Consider the following 21,391-nt stretch of genomic DNA (forward strand, 5'->3'; position numbering starts at 1 on the left):
ATTGCAGGGTAAGTTGTTCAAAGCTCCTAAGATAAGACTCAACAGATTGTTGGTCTTGTTTCAGCTGGGTTAACTTGATAAACATATCCTGTGTGTAATCTTTAGCTATAAACTTATCCTTCAATTTCTTTTTAAGTTTTAGCCAAGATTTAATGGGTTCCTTGCCTTCTCTCATTCTCTGGCTTTTCAGGGTTTCATACCAAAGTGAGGCATAACCTTTGAATTTAAGGATAGAAACTTTGAAAGCTTTCCTGTCAGTATACCCCTTAAATTCAAAGACTCTCTCAATAGTTATAATCCAGTCTAACAAATCTTCAGGGTTTAAACTACCATGGAAATCAGGAATTTCTACCTTTATATCTTTGTCTCTTTCCATGTAGATGCCCTCTGCCATAGATTCATCATTATCTGACATGTCTCCTTCATGTTCCTGGTGGTATGGTTGTCCTCTTCCTGCTCCAACAAAGCCTCTACCCCTGCCTCTGCCTCTGTAGGGTGGCCTCCTTGGATCATGGTTAAGAACTCCTTCTGCAAGAGTGTTGACAATATTTACCAGTTCATTGATTCTTCCTGCTATCTGATCCACCCTGGTTTCAATACCAGTAAATCTCTCTTCACTCATGGGTTATTTTTTGTAGTTTTGTTGTAGTTAGGGTAAAAATGAACTCACTTTCCTTCCCAAGACTAACACAAGATGGAATCGTGTTAAAACCTTGCTCTGATATACCAATTTGCAGTGTAATGTCCAAGGGTTTAGACAAAAACAACAAAACAAACCAGCAGAAATAAGACAAGTTCTCAGGAATGCAATAAACTTGTGCTATTTAATAAAACTATGAATTGACCTCCAAAAATCATGAAACTTGGTAGTAAATTAGTTTGATATGAGAACTAACTCTGAGTAAATTTCTAGGATTTGTAGGAGACTCAAAGTAGCATAAATACTCCACTGAACTGACTGATAGACACAAATGGACAGTGAATGAGATAGTTCTGGGATTTGACTGAAAGGAGGGGACTTTGGATATAATTATCAACTGTAAAACCCACAGAATTCTCACAGGGAATTAAGCTAACAATTTGGGGTGTTAGAGTTAAGAGATTCCACAGTTTAACACAGGAAAGACTCAACTGAAACAACAGCAAAGCTAAACTAACCACAGTCTCAGCACAGGAAAGTTTATACTCTACTAACAGGTACTTAATCAATAACCACATTCTAAGCACAGGTTATTATCAAGCCTGACTCTAATCTACAGACTAAGCACAAGATTAAGAGGTTTAAATTTGAGAGAAAACTCAGGTTTCATTCATAAATCATTTGTCTTACAATGTCCGAGCTAAGGTCCTTATATAGGCCTTTTAGGTTACAAACTTGAAAAGAAATTACATCCAAGGGTCAGGATCCCTCCTCACATGCTGGTAAGAGTCCAAGTACAATATTACAACGGTTTAAAAGCTCTTAATTGTAAACTGGAATGAAAACAAAAGAGAAATGCAGGTGAAGTGATGAGGTTGTGGTCCTTTGCTTTGTATTGCTGGCTTTTCGTTGAATGTAGGCACTTGAGGACGAAATGATTGAGTCCTTGGTATTAAAATTGGCTCTAGGTCGTATCTGGTATATGGGAAGACAAGCCAAAAGTTCTTTGCATGCTTTTTCCTCATGGTTTAGCCAGAAATGGAAAGGTTGCTTTTGTTGTTTGTCATTTGCTGCAGTTCTGTCCAGCTTGGATTTCTAGGACTTGCACTGTGATTCTTCCTTGGACCCCTAGGACTTTTCTGAGCCTAGTTTAGTGGCCAACCAGCTGGCCATGGTGGCAGCTGGTGGTTGGGCTTGTACTCGTATCTTTTAGCCCCTAAACTTAGCCCAGTTTGGCTGCTTCCTGAAATGGGTGTGGTGCTGTTTTGGCCTGCTTGCATTTGTGGGGTGTCCTGGTCAGTGGCTCCTGCTGCAGTTTTGACACAAAAACAAGAACAAGTGACCGAGATATGACTTAAACTAGATCACGAAGCAGGTTTAAGCCTTGGAATTAAACTCAAGATCACGAAGCAAGAGCTTAATCCCGCCTCAAACACTAAGTAATGAGGGGTTTTCTGCACTAAGCAAGAAGAAAATTGATTGAAAACTTCAGTTTCAAACTCATATTTTAATTCACTCAAATCTGAAGTTCTCAAGTGCTTAGCTTGGTTTATATAGACCAAGGCTTACAATCTTGACCCTTGATTACTAAGTAAATCTAAAGGTCACAAAAATAGCAGCTAACAACCAAGAAAAACGGCAGCCAAGGCTATGACAAAGTTGAAATGAAAAGGACATAAAGCAAAGAAAGTAAACTAATAGTCCAATCTTCCTTGTTTGTAGCTCAACTTCTTATTTATGATTATATGGACTGAAATGGGGCTTGAGGAAACCGTGTAAGAGTCCTTGCTGCAGCCAAAAAGTCCCTTGAGCTTTGTTGGAACAAAAGAGGAAGGTTGATAGCGACATAATGCACAAAAAACTAAGCATGCTCCAGCCATGGTTCTGATTGCGCACGGTTTTTAAAGCTTGGCAAACTCTATGATAGGAACGGCTTTGGGATACAAGTTCCTACACAAAAACGTCCCAAACTCACCAAAGATTAATCCCATGCTGGAAAAAGGCACGACTTCTTAGACGGAATTCATGTTAGACCTCAATCTTGTGCAAGGTCCAAAACGAGTCACAAGGACTAATGAAGAAGGGCAAACGGTTCACACAACGAGTCACATGGACTAATGAACAAGTACAATTGTTTAACAGAACGGCTCATAAGGACTAATGAACAAGGATAAATTGTTTACACAATGAGTCACAAGGACTAATGAACAAGGACAAATGGTTCACACAACGAGTCACATGGACTAATGAACAAGTACAATTGTTAAACACAACGAGACACAAGGACTAATGAACAAGGACAAATGGTTCACCCAACGAGTCACAAGGACTAATGAACAAGGACCAAAGGTTAAGGCACCTAGTCAGAAGGACTAATGAACAAGGACAAATGGTTCACACAACGAGTCACAAGGGCTAATGAACAAGGACAAATGGTTCACACAACGAGTCACATGGACTATCTAACAAGTACAATTGTTTTAACACAACGAGTCACAAGGATTAATGAATAAGGACAAATGGTTTAAACAACGAGTCACAAGGACTAATGAACAAGGACAAACGGTTCGCACAACGAGTCACATGGTCTAATGAACAAGTACAATTGTTTAACACGACTCACAAGGACTAATGAACAGATAAATGGTTTACACAACGAGACACATGGACTAATGAACAAGGACAAAGGTTTCACACAACGAGTCATGTGGACTAATGAATAAGTACAATTGTTTAACAGAACGAGTCACATGGACTAATGAACAAGGATAAATGGTTCACACAACGAGTCACATTTATTAATAAACAAAGACAAATGGTTCACACAACGAGTCACAAGGGCTAATGAACAAGGACAAATGGTTCACACAACGAGTCACATGGATTATCTAACAAGTACAATTGTTTTAACACAACGAGTCACAAGGATTAATGAATAAGGACAAATGGTTTAAACAACGAGTCACAAGGACTAATGAACAAGGACAAACGGTTCACACAATGAGTCACATGGTCTAATGAACAAGTACAATTGTTTAACAGAACGAGACACAAGGGCTAATGAACAAGGACAAATGGTTCACACAACGAGCCACATGGACTAATTAACAAGTACAATTGTTTTAACACAAGGATTAATGAACAAGGACAAATGGTTTGCACAACGAGTCACAAGGACTAACGAACAAGGACAAATGGTTCACACAACGAGTCACATGGACTAATGAACAAGTACAATTGTTTAACACAACTGCTCATAAGGACTAATGAACAAGGATAAATTCTTTACACAACGAGTCACAAGGACTAATGAAAAGGACAAATGGTTCATACGACGAGTCACATGGACTAATGAACAAGTACAATTGTTTAACACAACCAGACACACGGACTAATAAACAAGGACAAATGGTTCACACAACGAGTCACAAGGACTAATGAACAAGGACCAATGGTTAAGGCACCTAGTCAGAAGGACTAATGAACAAGGACAAAAGGTTAGCACAACAAGTCACATTTATTAATAAACAAGGACAAATGGTTCACACAACAAGTCACAAGGGCTAATGAACAAGGACAAATGGTTCACACAACGAGTCACATGGACTATCAAACAAGTACAATTGTTTTAACACAACAAGTAACAAGGATTAATGAATAAGGACAAATGGTTTAAACAACGAGTCACAAGGACTAATGAAGAAGGGCAAACGGTTCACACAACGAGTCACATGGACTAATGAACAAGTACAATTGTTTAACACAACGGCTCATAAGGACTAATGAACAAGGATAAATTGTTTACACAATGAGTCACAAGGACTAATCAACAAGGACAAATGGTTCACACAACGAGTCACATGGACTAATGAACAAGTACAATTGTTAAACACAACGAGACACAAGGACTAATGAACAAGGACAAATGGTTCACCCAACGAGTCACAAGGACTAATGAACAAGGACAAAAGGTTAAGGCACATAGTCAGAAGGACTAATGAACAAGGACAAAAGGTTAGCACAATAAGTCACATTTATTAATAAACAAGGACAAATGGTTCACACAACGAGTCACAAGAGCTAATGAACAAGGACAAATGGTTCACACAACGAGTCACGTGGTCTAATGAACAAGTACAATTGTTTAACACAACGACTCACAAGGACTAATGAACAGATAAATGGTTTACACAACGAGTCACATGGACTAATGAACAAGGACAAACGGTTCACACAACGAGTCACGTGGTCTAATGAACAAGTACAATTGTTTAACACAACGACTCACAAGGACTAATGAACAGATAAATGGTTTACACAACGAGTCACATGGACTAATGAACAAGGACAAAGGTTTCACACAACGAGTCACGTGGACTAATGAATAAGTACAATTGTTTAACAGAACGAGTCACAAGGACTAATGAACAAGGATAAATGGTTCACACAACGAGTCACATTTATTAATAAACAAGGACAAATGGTTCACACAACGAGTCACAAGGGCTAATGAACAAGGACAAATGGTTCACACAACGAGCCACATGGACTAATTAACTAGTACAATTGTTTTAACACAAGGATTAATGAACAAGGACGGTTTACACAACGAGTCACAAGGACTAACGAACAAGGACAAATGGTTCACACAGTGAGTCACATGGACTAATGAACAAGTACAATTGTTTAACACAACGGCTCATAAGGACTAAAGAACAAGGATAAATTGTTTACACAACGACTCACAAGGACTAATGAACAAGGACAAATGGTTCACACAACGAGTCACATGGACTAATGAACAAGTACAATTGTTAAACACAACGAGACACAAGGACTAATGAACAAGGACAAATGGTTCACCCAACGAGTCACAAGGACTAATGAACAAGGACCAAAGGTTAAGGCACCTAGTCAGAAGGACTAATGAACAAGGACAAAAGGTTAGCACAATAAGTCACATTTATTAATAAACAAGGTCAAATGGTTCACACAACGAGTCACAAGGGCTAATGAACAAGGACAAATGGTTCACACAACGAGTCAACTGTGACACCCTCATTTTTAGCAATAAATAAACACGTAAATTCTACAGAAAAACTGACAGGATATGTTTGTAATTGGTTCAACTAAATAAAACTTGTAATTTTAAAACCTTTTCTAAACCATTCACAAACATTTCCAAATGAAGAGTGCCAAAACCTGCAAATACTAACAAACTAATTTACATAACATTGCTAAAGTCGCGTGAATAAAGTGATACAAACCAAAGTAAAAGAGGGAGACATATGTCCCTCCAAAATATAAACACAACCATATGTTTAAAGGTTTACTACAAAATATAACCAAACTAAGTCCAAGGTTCTTTTGCTCACTAGCTCGTCCGTGTACCCCATTTAATCATCATCAACCTGTCAATCGCATTTTATACAAACACGAAAGCCACAATTCAGTGGGGAGTAACTTCGAGTCCTCCCAGCCACGAAATGTCATATTTAATGTAACATGTAATGTAGCATGTAAACAACATCATGAAAAAAATAATTATCGAGTATTCTAACATATGAGCACTAAACTGACCAAATTAAACTATCATGTGAAACATATAACAAGCAGTAATCCAAACTTTATCAATTGTAACCGGCTTGCATCTCACCTATTACAATTCATAAAATCACCATACAAGAAAGGGCAATATATCAAAGACAGGCATAAGTTCTTAGCACCGTCAATAGTCACTCTGTAACTCGAGTCTATACCACGAGGTAGGGAAGGTAATCGAGCCGGTATCTTGGCTCAGAGGTTCTATCAAAACATGGCCGAGACACAACACAACCCTAGTCCTAAATCTGCGCAGACCTAGACATGCGGATACACACCACCGCACCCAAGACCCACAATTTTTTTAAAAACAAAGTGAGTACCCTAAGGAGTCCACCAAAGGGTTGGCTGACCACTTACCCTCAAAATAAGTAACGAGGTCATGCCCCAACTTGGATATAAACCGACCAAGTCAGGAACACAAAGGCTATTAAGCAGTGAACATATACTCGTCAAAGACTATAAAGACCTATCTACGACAAACACAACAACCTGCAAGAAGTATTCAATACCAATTCCATTCCAAGCAATATTAACAATATTAAAGGTTTCAGGGAATCTAAGGCCGTTTCTACAATATAAGAAACCATTCAATCCAACCAACAACACATGTGAAATAAAAACATAATAAATGGCCTAAAACAAGAATAAGGCCAATTATCCAATTCACACATTAATTTCATCCAACCGAATTTTTACCGCAACCCTTGAGCCCTGCGACAGTGCGGGTTCAATCGCGGCTGACCAATCACACAATTGACTGACATCGATTCAGTCAAAGGGACTAAGGCTCAGTTTTCGGCATAATCATCCAAACATTGCAATTATCGCTATAAAATTCATTTCAAAAGATTGCCCAAATGTTACTTATACTAAATATAACATTAATAAACCCGAAACGACAACAACGCATGAAAAAGCGCGAAAACAAGCAACGGGCCGACCCGGGCCAAGCACGGGCCTGCCGCGGCCCGTCACGGGTCTGTTTTGCTGCTGTGAACAGTACCACGGGTCTGTGAACAGTACCTTTCTATAAATTTTTTTGATAAAACGACGCCATTTACTCATACGGACTCCGAATTGAGTGATTCAAGTGGCTAAACCACCTAATTTTTCGATGCCGTTCAATCTGTCATATTTTTGGAAACATTGGAAAACGTCTCGGTCCGATACTGACGCGTTCCATCCAACACGCGGACTTGTCACAACACATAATTATTCATCCAAATTTGTTCTAAACAATAATATACAAATGGTTAATATAAATTAAACATAATCATACTCATCTTACTCCATTCATTCATTTATCAACAAGATCGTCTCAAACAACAACAAACAACAAATACAACTACTCAAATAACACTCACAAAATCATACAAAAAGCAAAGAATGTGACATTTATTCGTCGAGTAACTCGAAATATGTTACCTTAAGCTAGAAAAAGGCAAAATAACCCTTGAGAAAACCCTAAAAACAGTAGCTACCCATCATCCTCTACTATATAGGAGTCCCCTATATCATCCTCATAACCTTCACCTATTAAAAACAACAAAAACACAATAATAATTACTAAAACCGAAATTATGCCCAAAATCATCTTAAATCGACATAATGAAAACTGAAATTAAAACATACTAGGATCTAGATCTTGAAGAGAGGATTCCGAAAATATAAATTTTGCGAAAATCGGACTAGAAACGAAGAAGTTATGATGAAATTACGATTGGAAGTTTTTTTTTTTTGTGGATTTCGGTCAAGAGGCAAAAGAAGCCTTAGGAAGAAATAGGAAGGAGGGGGAAGAAGGTGGGCCGTGGAAAGGGATAAAGGAGCGGGAATTTGGCGGAATTTCATTAGTCGGTTTTGGCTCGTTTCGACGATAATTTCGACGATAATTAGAACCGTTTGTCAAATGCAAATTCCGACAATGCCAAAGTTCTTAAACACGAGATTACAAGAAGATTGAGTACTCATATGACCCATTTCCAAAATCGTTTGCCCAATTTTCACAAGAATCGCCATTTTCCCCGATATGCCCTTATTTCGAAATAAAAGGTTTTTACATGGTTTAAACTATTTTTAAACATTTCGAAACTATCAAAATAAATACTTTACTTCAAAATATAATAGAATTATATTTCATTGAATTATTATTACTTCAAATACATTAATACTAAATTCAACTTGATTAATAAATTACTTCCGCAATATAATAACGGTCCGAAATTACGGGGTGTTACAATCATCCCTCCTTTTAAGAAGTTTCGTCCTCGAAACTTGCAAGTAGAAAATGAAAATACATTAAGGACGAACTCAATTTTCCAAGGGCGAAAATCAAAACATTCAAAACAAATTGGAATTTCAAAAGATGATCCTTAAAAAGGGGTTAAGAAAACTTTCAAAAGCACAATGTCCATATCAAGGGAATGAGAGAACTCTTGATGCATGCAAGCGCGCTATCATTCCGAATCAAGGACAAATCAAAATACGAAATCATTCGCCGATAAGTGCAGAACTAGTTATCAGACGTCTCCAATAACGAATCCTGACAACGAGACACAAGGACTAATGAACAAGGACAAATGGTTCACACAGCGAGTCATAATGACTAATAAACAAGGACCAATGGTTAAGGCACCTAGTCAGAAGGACTAATGAACAAGTACAGTTGTTAAATACAACAAGACACAAGGTGAAACAAATCAAACCGAGAAAGGCCACATTTCACCCGGTTTTGGACCTTGCACAAGATTGAGGTCTAACATGAATTCCGTCTAAGAAGTCGTGCCTTTTTCCAGCATGGGATTAATCTTTGGTGAGTTTGGGACGTTTTTGTGTAGGAACTTGTATCCCAAAGCCGTTCCTATCATAGAGTTTGCCAAGCTTTAAAAACCGTGCGCAATCAGAACCATGGCTGGAGCATGCTTAGTTTTTTGTGCATTATGTCGCTATCAACCTTCCTCTTTTGTTCCAACAAAGCTCAAGGGACTTTTTGGCTGCAGCAAGGACTCTTACACGGTTTCCTCAAGCCCCATTTCAGTCCATATAATCATAAATAAGAAGTTGAGCTACAAACAAGGAAGATTGGACTATTAGTTTACTTTCTTTGCTTTATGTCCTTTTCATTTCAGCTTTGTCATAGCCTTGGCTGCCGTTTTTCTTGGTTGTTAGCTGCTATTTTTGTGACCTTTAGATGTACTTAGTAATCAAGGGTCAAGATTGTAAGCCTTGGTCTATATAAACCAAGCTAAGCACTTGAGAACTTCAAATTTGAATGAACATTAATACAAGTGAAAACCTAGTTTTTCCTCTTAAATTCTTTGCTTTGTGCTAGAAGACCCTCCTATGCTTAGTGCTAGGGGTTGAGTGAGTTCTTTGCTAGGTGCTTGAACAAGCTCTTAGTCTTAAACCTTGGCTTTGTGCTTGGTTTATTTCATATCCAATTCACTCGATCCTTAGCATTTGAGTCACGGTTTTAAGCTTGTTTTTCTGTCCATTTTCGTGTCCTTAGAGTTTTATTCCAAATTGGTTATCAGAGCTTTGGTTAACAACAAAAATCCTTTCTTTGTGAGTTCATTATACCCTAACCACATTAAAAACACAAAAAACAACCATGAGTGAAGAAAGGATTGCTGGAATTGAAACACAAGTTACTCAACTTTCTGAAAAATGTGATTTGTTGCTAGAATCTCTCAATGTTATCATGGCTAATATTCCAACACCACCACCAAGAGGAGGACAACCACCTAGAGGCAGGGGTAGAGGCCGTGGCTTCATGGGTAGAGGACGAGTTCATGGTGGCCGTGAGGAAGAGGAGCTTTCTGATTCGGAGGAATCCATGGCCGAGGCATTTCAAGGAGAGCACAACAAAGACTTAAAGGTAGAAATTCCTGATTTTCATGGTAGTTTAAACCCCGAGGATTTGTTAGATTGGTTTAGGACCATTGAAAGAGTCTTTGAGTTTAAAGGTTATTCCGATGGCAAAGCTTTTAAAGTTGCAATCTTGAAACTCAAAGGCTATGCCTCCCTTTGGTATGAGAACTTAAAAAATCAGAGAAGAAGGGATGGTAAGGAACCTATTAAGTCTTGGTTAAAACTGAAAAAGAAAGCTTAATGAGAAGTTTATACCTAAAGAGTACACTCAAGACATTTTCATTAAGCTCACACAACTTAAACAAGACCAACAACCACTTGAGTCATATCTTAGAGACTTTGAACAACTTACTTTGCAATGTGAACTCAATGAGAAGCCCGAACAGAAAATTGCTAGATTTGTTGAAGGGTTAGATACTAAGATTGCTCATAGGGTTAGAATGCAACAAGTATGGTTGATGCAGGAGCATTGGTGGACAATGAAAATGAAGTGCTACTTAGCCGAAATGCAACTCATTTAGTCGAAGGCTTCAAGATTGGGTCAAGTTATTTGACGATGCTCACTTGGGTGGATAAAGGCCCAGAAGTACACGGTTAATCCAAACCGTGTGGATTACTAGCTGGTCCGAAATTATTAGTATTATTTAGCTAATTAATCTATTACAAATAAAATTAGGAAAGCCTATAATTTCCTAATCCTAGCTGAAGTCTTAGTTTCTTTTTTTCAGATTATTTGTTTCCTAATTAGTTAAGGAAATTAGTTTGCTTGTTGTCCAAGTATGATTAGGTTTTAGGTTACTATAAATTAAAGCCTTGTAACCTAATAACATTCAGATTACAGATTACCAATAAAACTTCCAGTTTTATGCTTATTTCGTCATTCTTGCGAGATACACGAACCCTACCTTGCGAGGTTGCCTTTGAGTGATTCGAGTGATTGCCTTGCGAGGTGCTGATCAAGATTCACCTCTCTATCTGGTTCCTTTGTCAACTCTCACGTTCTACCTACTGTTTGCCTATTTAGTTCGCTACTTTTACAGCAATTTTACGGTCAGATTACAACAATTCCGCTGCATATTTTCTAACCTACAGAATTCGCTTAAAACACACCAATTCTATATCAAAGTGGTTACCAGAGCTGAGGTTTTCGATTTATTGCTTTATAAATCAGTCTTGGGAGAAGATGGTGAATGGAGAAGGAGATAAACCATGGAAGGAGGATATGGATGCAATTAGGGCAGAGATTGGCCAGATTTCTTACGTAGTAAAGAGCATAGCTACGGATTTAGCCAGAAAAAAGAAGAAGAAATTGAACGGGTCAGAGTCAGACACCCAATCTGAATCTGAAGAGGACGGACAGCCAAAATCAACCAAAAAAACGAATGATGATGATAGAGGCCTGAAACTCGACATTCCCGAGTTTAACGGAGATGGAGATGCTGAAAAATTCTTGGATTGGATTCGTCAGGCAGAGAGGATCTTTGAGTACAAAAATTATGATGGAAACAAGCAATTCAAGGTGGCTACCTTAAAATTGACCAAGTACGCATCTTTGTGGTACGAAAACATGAAGAGGCAGCGTAAGAAGGATAAGAAGCCAAAAATTGAAACATGGGATAAACTCAAGAAGCACCTCACAAAGAGATTCCTTCCTAGAGACTATGAGCGGGACAATTATCCGAAACTAACATCTCTGTCACAAGAGAGTTCGAGTGTCTCTGATTACATAAATGAGTTTGAAAAGATGAGTATCGTATGTGATCTAGAGGAAAAGCAAGAGTTGAGGACTGCACGATTCATTCGTGGTCTTAACACTAATTTGGCGCAAAGAGTGGAAATTCAACATTATGATAACTTTGATGATGCTTGCAGATTGGCTCTTAAATTTGAGAAGCAGGATAAGAGCAAGAAGTCCTATACTCGTGACTATGCAAAGAATTCGAGCACATACTCGAAATCAGCAGCTACCACATCTAGTAGCAAGGAACCACGACATGAGGATCCTAAAGATAAAGGAAAAGGCACGGTGGTGGAAGCTAAGGAGACACGGTTGAGGCGTTGCTTCAAGTGCCAGGGATATGGGCACATTGCCAATGAATGTCCGCAAAAAGAAAGCTCGACAATTCAAGAATTGATTAACTTAATTCCAAATTTCGTTGTCCCAGATTCTGAATCGGGGCCTGTTGATGTCGAAGATGAGAGTGGTGGGGAAGAAGTACATGAGGTGGAGCCTTACAGTGACGAGGAGAAAGAAGTGTTGGTGCTTAGAAGCCTCCACACCGAGGCTGCTCAAATCGAGCACGAGCAAAGGGAGCAATTGTTTCATTCCCGTTGTAAGGTAAACAATCGGATTTGCACTCTTATTATTGATAGTGGTTCTTGTACCAATGTTATAGCTAAGGATGTCGTTGCTAAACTGAAATTGCCTACTAAGAATCATCCTAAACCATATAAATTACATTGGCTTGATGGGAATAATGGGGTTATGGTAAAGAAACAGGCTTTAATTTCTTTGCAATTGGGGCCGTATAAAGATGAGATATTATATGACGTAATCCCGATGAATGCTTGCCATATTTTGCTGGGTAGACCGTGGCAATATGATAGGAAGGTGGAACATGACGGACGAAGTAATGTCTATGTTGTTTCTAAAGGGAAAGCTAAGTATCATTTGAAACCATTGTCGCCAACCAAATATAATAAACCTATTGCAAAAGACAGTTTGTTTTTGGATGCTAATGAGGCCGAGGAGGTTGTAGCGAGAGGGGAACCAGCATACCTACTGGTTGTTCGAGAGGTGGAAAAAATGGAGGGTAATGATGCGAGGATTCGGGAGTTATTAGTTGAGTTCAGTGATGTGTTTCCCGACGAGTTACCCGATGGGTTACCACCGAAGAGAGGGATTGAGCACCAAATTGACTTACTTCCAGGGGCTGCATTACCTAATAAACCAGCCTATCGATGTAATCCCGAAGAGGCTAAGGAATTACAGAGACAAGTGCAAGAACTGATAGATAGAGGTTACGTGAAAGAAAGCTTGAGCCCATGTGCTGTACCAGCTCTTTTGGTACCGAAAAAGGAGGGAACTTGGCGAATGTGTATAGATAGCAGAGCCGTGAACAACATCACTATTAAATACCGTTTTCCTATGCCAAGACTTGATGATATGCTAGATGAACTTTCTGGTTCATGTGTGTTTTCTAAACTGGATTTGAGGAGTGGATACCACCAAATGCGGATTCGTGAAGGGGATGAGTGGAAGACAGCGTTCAAAACGAAACAGGGGTTGTATGAGTGGCTTGTCATGCCGTTTGGATTGTGTAATGCACCTAGTTCGTTTATGAGACTCATGAATGAAGTGTTAAGGCCGTTCCTTAACAAGTTTGTTGTTGTCTATCTTGATGACATTCTCATCTATAGCAAGAGTGAAGAAGAGCACAAGCTCCATCTTAGAGCTGTATTTGAAGTCATGAGAACGCAGAAGCTGTATGGTAAGCTCGAAAAGTGCACTTTTATGGTGCCAAGTGTTGTTTTTCTTGGTTACATTGTAGGAAAAGAAGGAGTAAGCATGGACCCATCCAAGGTCGAAGCTATTCAAGCCTGGCCAGTGCCTAAATCCACGACTGAAGTCCGTAGTTTTCATGGTTTGGCATCGTTTTATAGGCGTTTTATCCAGGGGTTTAGCTCAATCATGGCTCCAATCACCGAGCTAACCAAGAAAGGGGAGTTTGTTTGGACTCCGAGTGCTCAAAAGGCATTTGAAGAAGTGAAGAAAAAGTTGTGTTCGGACTGTTTTGGCGCTGCCCAACTTTGAGAAATTATTTGAAGTCGAGTGTGATGCAAGTGGCGTTGGGATTGGTGCCGTGTTGATCCAAGAGAAACGACCCATTGCTTATTTCAGTGAGAAACTTGGAGGTGCAAGGCTGAACTATTCAACCTATGACAAAGAGTTTTATGCCATTGTACGAGCATTGGAGCATTGGAGTCATTATTTGCGTCCGAAACCATTCGTGCTACATTCTGATCACGAAGCTCTTAAACATATTCATGGACAGCAAAAATTGAACATAAGGCACGCGAAGTGGGTCGAGTTTTTACAGTCATTCACGTTTTCATCCAAGTACAAAACAGGTAATTCTAATATTGTAGCTGATGCGTTATCTAGAAGACACTGTTTGTTGGTTGGATTAGATGCAAGATTGTTGGGTTTTGAGCATATTAAAGAGTTATACAAGGCTGACCCGGCATTTGCTAAAGAGGTGATTGAACCTACTGGACTTTATACAATGCAAGACGGATTTTTGTTTAAGGGAAATCGCCTTTGCATTCCACAAGGGTCAATTCGGGAGTTGATTATTAGAGAAGCTCACGGAGGAGCTTTGGCTGGTCATTTCGGTTCAAACAAGACTTATGACATTGTAAGTGAACATTTCTATTGGCCCAAGATGAGTAAGGATGTCCAAGAAATTGTGGGCAAGTGCGTTGTGTGTCAGAAAGCAAAGAGTTCGTTTGTCAAAGGGCTGTACACGCCTTTACCTGTGCCAAAACAGCCTTGGAGCGAGGTGAGCATGGATTTCATACTTGGTTTGCCGAGAACACAAAGGGGTAAAGACTCGATCATGGTTGTTGTTGATCGGTTTTCAAAGATGGCTCATTTTATTCCTTGTCACAAGACGGATGATGCTACGAATGTTGCTGATTTGTACTATAAGGAGGTAGTCCGTTTACATGGTATTCCCCTTACTATTGTCTCAGACCGTGATGTGAAGTTCCTTAGTTATTTTTGGAAGACTTTATGGCGTTTGATGGGTACAAAGTTGATGTTCAGTACTTCGCACCATCCTCAAACAGATGGGCAAACGGAGGTCACTAATCGTACCTTGGGAAGTTTATTGCGTGGCCTAGTGAGCAAGACTACGAAGGATTGGGATACTAAACTTGCACATGCTGAATTTGCGTATAAGGACTCCATCGGTGACTACGGGCGTGCTCCATTCGAAATTGTGTATGGCATTAATCCATTTTTGCCTATTGATCTAGTTCCAATTCCGAAGAAAGACCTTATGAGCTTTGAAGCAAAGGAGAGGCAGGCTACCTTTCTAAGGACTTGTGAACAAGTGAGAGCCCAAATTGAGAAATCGAATGCTAAATACAAAGAGAAAGCCAATAAGCATCGAAAACAGCCCGTCTTCAAAGTAGGGGATCTCGTGTGGCTTCATTTAAGGAAGGAGCGTTTTCCAGCTAAGCGAAAGAACAAGTTGATGCCGCGAGCAGATGGCCCATTCAAGGTCATAGATTGCTACGGTTCGAATGCTTACAAGTTGGAATTACCAAGTGAGTACGGTGGTGTGAGTGCAACGTTTAATGTTGGTGACCTGTCCCCATATCTCGACGACGACAATTTGAGGTCAAATTCTCAAAAAGAAGGAGAGAATGATGCAGGAGCATTGGTGGACAATGAAAATGAAGTGCTACTTAGCCGAAATGCAACTCATTTAGTTGAAGGCTTCAAGATTGGGTCAAGTTATTTGACGATGCTCACTTGGGTGGATAAAGGCCCAGAAGTACACGGTTAATCCAAACCGTGTGGATTACTAGCTGGTCCGAAATTATTAGTATTATTTAGCTAATTAATCTATTACAAATAAAATTAGGAAAGCCTATAATTTCCTAATCCTAGCTGAAGTCTTAGTTTCTTTTTTTCAGATTATTTGTTTCCTAATTAGTTAAGGAAATTAGTTTGCTTGTTGTCCAAGTATGATTAGGTTTTAGGTTACTATAAATTAAAGCCTTGTAACCTAATAACATTCAGATTACAGATTACCAATAAAACTTCCAGTTTTATGCTTATTTCGTCATTCTTGCGAGATACACGAACCCTACCTTGCGAGGTTGCCTTTGAGTGATTCGAGTGATTGCCTTGCGAGGTGCTGATCAAGATTCACCTCTCTATCTGGTTCCTTTGTCAACTCTCACGTTCTACCTACTGTTTGCCTATTTAGTTCGCTACTTTTACAGCAATTTTACGGTCAGATTACAACAATTCCGCTGCATATTTTCTAACCTACAGAATTCGCTTAAAACACACCAATTCTATATCAATGGTCCTTTGATGAAGCCGTTAATTTGGCTTTAAGGGTTGAGAAAATGGGTAAAGGGAAGGCTACAACCACCAAACCAACCACCAAAACAGCCACCTTTAGACCCCCAACCAGTTTCAAAATTAATGAACCACCCTCTCAAAACAAAACCACCATACTTGACAAGGGAAAAGCAGCCGAAACCTCACAAAAAAAGACCATGCCTCTCAAAAAATGTTACCAATGCCAAGGTTATGGTCACTTTGCCAAAGAATGCCCAACCAAGAAAGCCCTTAGTAGCTTTGAAGTGGTTCATTGGGGAGATGATGAGATCCTTGTGTGTGATGAGGAAATGGAGGGAACGGACCATGAAGAGGATGATGTGGTTATGCCGGATGCGGGTCTTAGCTTGGTTACTTGGAGAGTGATGCATACCCAACCCCAACCCTTGGAAATGGACCAAAGACAACAAATCTTTAGGTCTAGGTGCACCATTAAGGGAAGAGTTTGCAACCTTATCATTGATGGAGGGAGTTGTACCAATGTACCCTCTAGTACTCTCATTGAAAAGCTATCTTTACCCACACAAGACCATCCTAGTCCTTATAAATTAAGATGGCTTAACAAGGGGGCAGAAGTTAGAGTGGATAAGCAATGCCTTGTAACCTTCTCCATTGGCAAGAACTATTCGGATGAGGCCCTTTGTGATGTTCTACCTATGGATGCTTGTCATCTTCTTCTTGGGAGACCTTGGGAGTTTGATAGGGATTCGGTACACCATGGGAGAGACAACACTTACACCTTCAAGTTTGGCTCAAGAAAGGTCATTCTAACACCACTTCCACCCGTCCTTAAGCATACTACACCACCATCCATGCTTGAGCCTTCAAAAGAGGTATTATTGATCAATGAGGCCGAGATGCTCCAAGAGTTAAAGGGTGATGAAGATGTCTATGCTCTTATTGCAAAAGATGTGGTTTTTGGGCAGAATGTTTCACTTCCTAAGGAGGTCCAAGAGCTCCTCCAATCCTATGAAGATGTGTTCCCAAATGAGCTCCCAAGTGGCTTGCCTCCTCTTAGGGGCATTGAGCATCAAATTGATTTCATTCCGGGAGCTACATTACCAAACAAGGCTGCCTATAGAAGTGATCCTAAAGCTACTCAAGAATTACAACAACAAATTGGAGAACTTGTGAGCAAAGGCTTTGTGAGAGAGTCCCTTAGTCCGTGTGCTGTCCCGGCCCTCTTAGTGCCAAAGAAATATGGGTCTTGGAGGATGTGTACGGATAGTAGAGCTATCAACAACATTACCATCAAGTATAGGTTTCCCATACCTAGGCTTGATGACATCTTGGATGAGCTTAGTGGAGCTCAATTGTTTTCAAAGATTGATTTAAGGCAAGGCTATCACCAAGTAAGAATCAAAGAAGGAGATGAGTGGAAAACCGCATTCAAAACAAAGCATGGGTTGTATGAATGGCTTGTCATGCCATTTGGTCTTTCTAATGCACCAAGTACCTTCATGAGGCTCATGACCGAGGTACTTAGACCTTATTTGGGCAGATTTGTGGTTGTTTACTTTGATGATATCTTGGTTTATAGTCCTTCCAAGGAAGAGCACCTCAAGCATTTGCAAGTGTTGTTTGAAACTCTTAGGGAACACAAGTTGTATGGCAGGCTAGAGAAGTGTTCTTTTATGCAAAATGAAGTCCAATTCTTGGGCTTTATCATTTCTGACCGTGGCATATTGGTTGATCAAGAGAAGGTTAAGGCAATCAAATCATGGCCTATACCTAAGAATATCACGGATGTAAGGAGTTTCCATGGGTTGGCATCATTCTATAGGAGGTTCATCAAAGATTTTAGCACACTTATGGCTCCTATAACCGAATGTATGAAGAAAGGGGAGTTCAAATGGGGAGACAAGGCTGAATCATCCTTCAATATCATCAAAGAGAAGCTTTGTGAGTCTCCTATTCTTACTTTGCCAAATTTCAATAAGTTGTTTGAAGTTGAGTGTGATGCTAGTGGCATTGGCATTGGGGCTGTCCTTGTTCAAGAGCACAAGCCAATTGCTTACTTTAGTGAGAAATTGAGTGGTGCCAAACTCAATTACTCAACTTATGATAAGGAGTTCTATGCTATTGTTCGAGCCTTAACCCATTGGAGTCACTACTTGAAACCACGACCATTCGTCCTACATTCTGATCATGAGGCTCTCAAATACATTAATGGTCAACACAAGCTCAATCATAGGCATGCTAAATGGATGGAGTTCTTACAATCCTTCAACTTCTCAAGCAAGTATATAGAGGGGAAAGATAACATAGTGGCCGATGCATTGTCAAGGAGGTTCATTATGTTGAGTTTCATGGAGCAAAGGGTCCTTGGGTTTGAGTACATGAAAGAATTATATGTGGAAGATCCGGATTTTAAAGGAGAATGGGAGCTCCTTCAATCTGGCCAAACCAAGCTCAAGAGCAAATACTTGGTTCAAAATGGGTTCTTATTCTTTGGGAACAAGTTGTGTGTGCCTAGGGGACCTTATAGAAACTTGTTGATAAGGGAAGTTCACTCCAATGGTCTTGCCGGGCACTTTGGCATTCAAAAGACCTATGACATACTCCAAGAGCAATTCTATTGGCCTAAGATGCTTGGGGATGTCCAAGATGTGATCAAGAGGTGTGCTCCTTGTCAACAATCAAAATCCTATTTCCAAACAGGCCCCTACACTCCTTTGCCGGTTCCAAATCAGCCATGGGAAGACATAAGCATGGATTTCATTGTTGCTTTACCAAGAACTCAAAGAGGGAAGGATTCAATCATGGTGGTCGTGGATAGATTTAGCAAAATGGCTCATTTCATTGCTTGCAAGAAAACCGAAGATGCAACTAGTGTGGCCGAGCTCTACTTCAAAGAAGTGGTCAAGCTACATGGTATTCCTAAGTCCATTGTCTCGGATAGGGATTCCAAGTTCATGAGTCATTTTTGGAGAACCTTATGGAAGCTACTCAAAACAAGGCTCTTGTTTAGCACCTCCCATCACCCTCAAACTGATGGGCAAACGGAAGTTACCAACAAGACCTTGGGGAGGATCCTTAGGTGCACGGTTGCAAGATCATTGAAAGATTGGGACCTCAAACTAGCTCAAGCCGAGTTTGCCTTCAACCGAGCCCCTTCCACAACCACAGGCAAGTCTCCATTTGAGGTGGTATATGGCGTGAATCCTATGATGCCTACTGATTTGGCACCCATCAAAAGAAATACCATTGATTATGATGCTAAGAAAAGGGTTGAACAAATGCTCCATGTCCATGAACAAGTCAAGAAGCAAATTGAGAAGGCTAATGAGGCTCACAAGGCCAAATCCAAGGGTGTTAAGGGAACCAAAAGCTTTGAACCCGGAGATCTTGTTTGATACACTTGAGGAAGGAAAGATTTCCAGAAAAAAGGAAGAATAAGCTCATGCCTAGAGCTGATGGTCCATTCGAAGTACTTGAGAAGTTCGGGTCCAATGCATACAAGATAAACCTTCCCGGAGAATATGGAGTCCATGGAACTTTCAATGTTGGGGATTTAAGTCCTTATTATGAAGAGATTGAGGAGGATAAGCTCGAGGATTTGAGGGCAAATCCTTTTCAAGAAGGGGAGATTGAAACAAATAAAACCGAGAAAGGCCACATTTCACCCGGTTTTGGACCTTGCACGAGATTGAGGTCTAACATGAATTCCGTCTAAGAAGTCGTGCCTTTTTCCAGCATGGGATTAATCTTTGGTGAGTTTGGGACGTTTTTGTGTAGGAACTTGTATCCCAAAGCCGTTCCTATCATAGAGTTTGCCAAGCTTTAAAAACCGTGCGCAATCAGGACCATGGCTGGAGCATGCTTAGTTTTTTGTGCATTATGTCGCTATCAACATTCCTCTTTTGTTCCAACAAAGCTCAAGGGACTTTTTGGCTGCAGCAAGGACTCTTACACGGTTTCCTCAAGCCCCATTTCAGTCCATATAATCATAAATAAGAAGTTGAGCTACAAACAAGGAAGATTGGACTATTAGTTTACTTTCTTTGCTTTATGTCCTTTTCATTTCAGCTTTGTCATAGCCTTGGCTGCCGTTTTTCTTGCTTGTTAGCTGCTATTTTTGTGACCTTTAGATGTACTTAGTAATCAAGGGTCAAGATTGTAAGCCTTGGTCTATATAAACCAAGCTAAGCACTTGAGAACTTCAGATTTGAATGAACATTAATACAAGTGAAAACCTAGTTTTTCCTCTTAAATTCTTTGCTTTGTGCTAGAAGACCCTCCTATGCTTAGTGCTAGGGGTTGAGTGAGTTCTTTGCTAGGTGCTTGAACAAGCTCTTAGTCTTAAACCTTGGCTTTGTGCTTGGTTTATTTCATATCCAATTCACTCGATCCTTAGCATTTGAGTCACGGTTTTAAGCTTGTTTTTCTGTCCATTTTCGTATCCTTAGAGTTTTATTCCACAAGGACTAATGAACATGGACAAATAGTTCACACAATGAGTCACATGGACTAAGGAACAAGTACAATTATTTTAACACAAAGAGTCACAAGGACTAATGAACAAGGACAAATGGTTCACACAACGAGCCACAAAGGCTAATGAACAAGGACAAATGGTTCAGACAATGAGCCACATGGACTAATTAACAAGTATAATTGTTTTAACACAAGGATTAATGAACAAGGACAAATGGTTTACACAACGAGTCAGAAGGACTAACGAATAAGGACAAATGGTTCACACAAAGAGTCACATGGACTAATGAACAAGTACAATTGTTTAACACGACGACTCATAAGGACTAATTAACAAGGATAAATTGTTTAACACAACGAGACACAAGGACTAATAAACAAGGATAAATGGTTCACACAACGAGTCACATGGACTAATGAACAAGTACAATTGTTAAATACAACAAGACACAAGGACTAATGAACAAGGACAAATAGTTCACACAACGAGTCACATGGACTAATGAACAAGTACAATTATTTTAACACAAAGAGTCACAAGGACTAATAAACAAGGACAAATGGTTCACACAAAAAGTCACATGGACTATTGAACAAGTACAATTGTTTTAACACGACGACTCACAAGTATTAATGAACAAGGACAAATGGTTCACACAACGAGTCACATGGACTAATGAACAAGGACAAATGGTTCACAC

Source organism: Silene latifolia, chromosome 9 (assembly GCF_048544455.1).
Source record: "Silene latifolia isolate original U9 population chromosome 9, ASM4854445v1, whole genome shotgun sequence".
Classification (NCBI taxonomy): Eukaryota; Viridiplantae; Streptophyta; class Magnoliopsida; order Caryophyllales; family Caryophyllaceae; genus Silene; species Silene latifolia.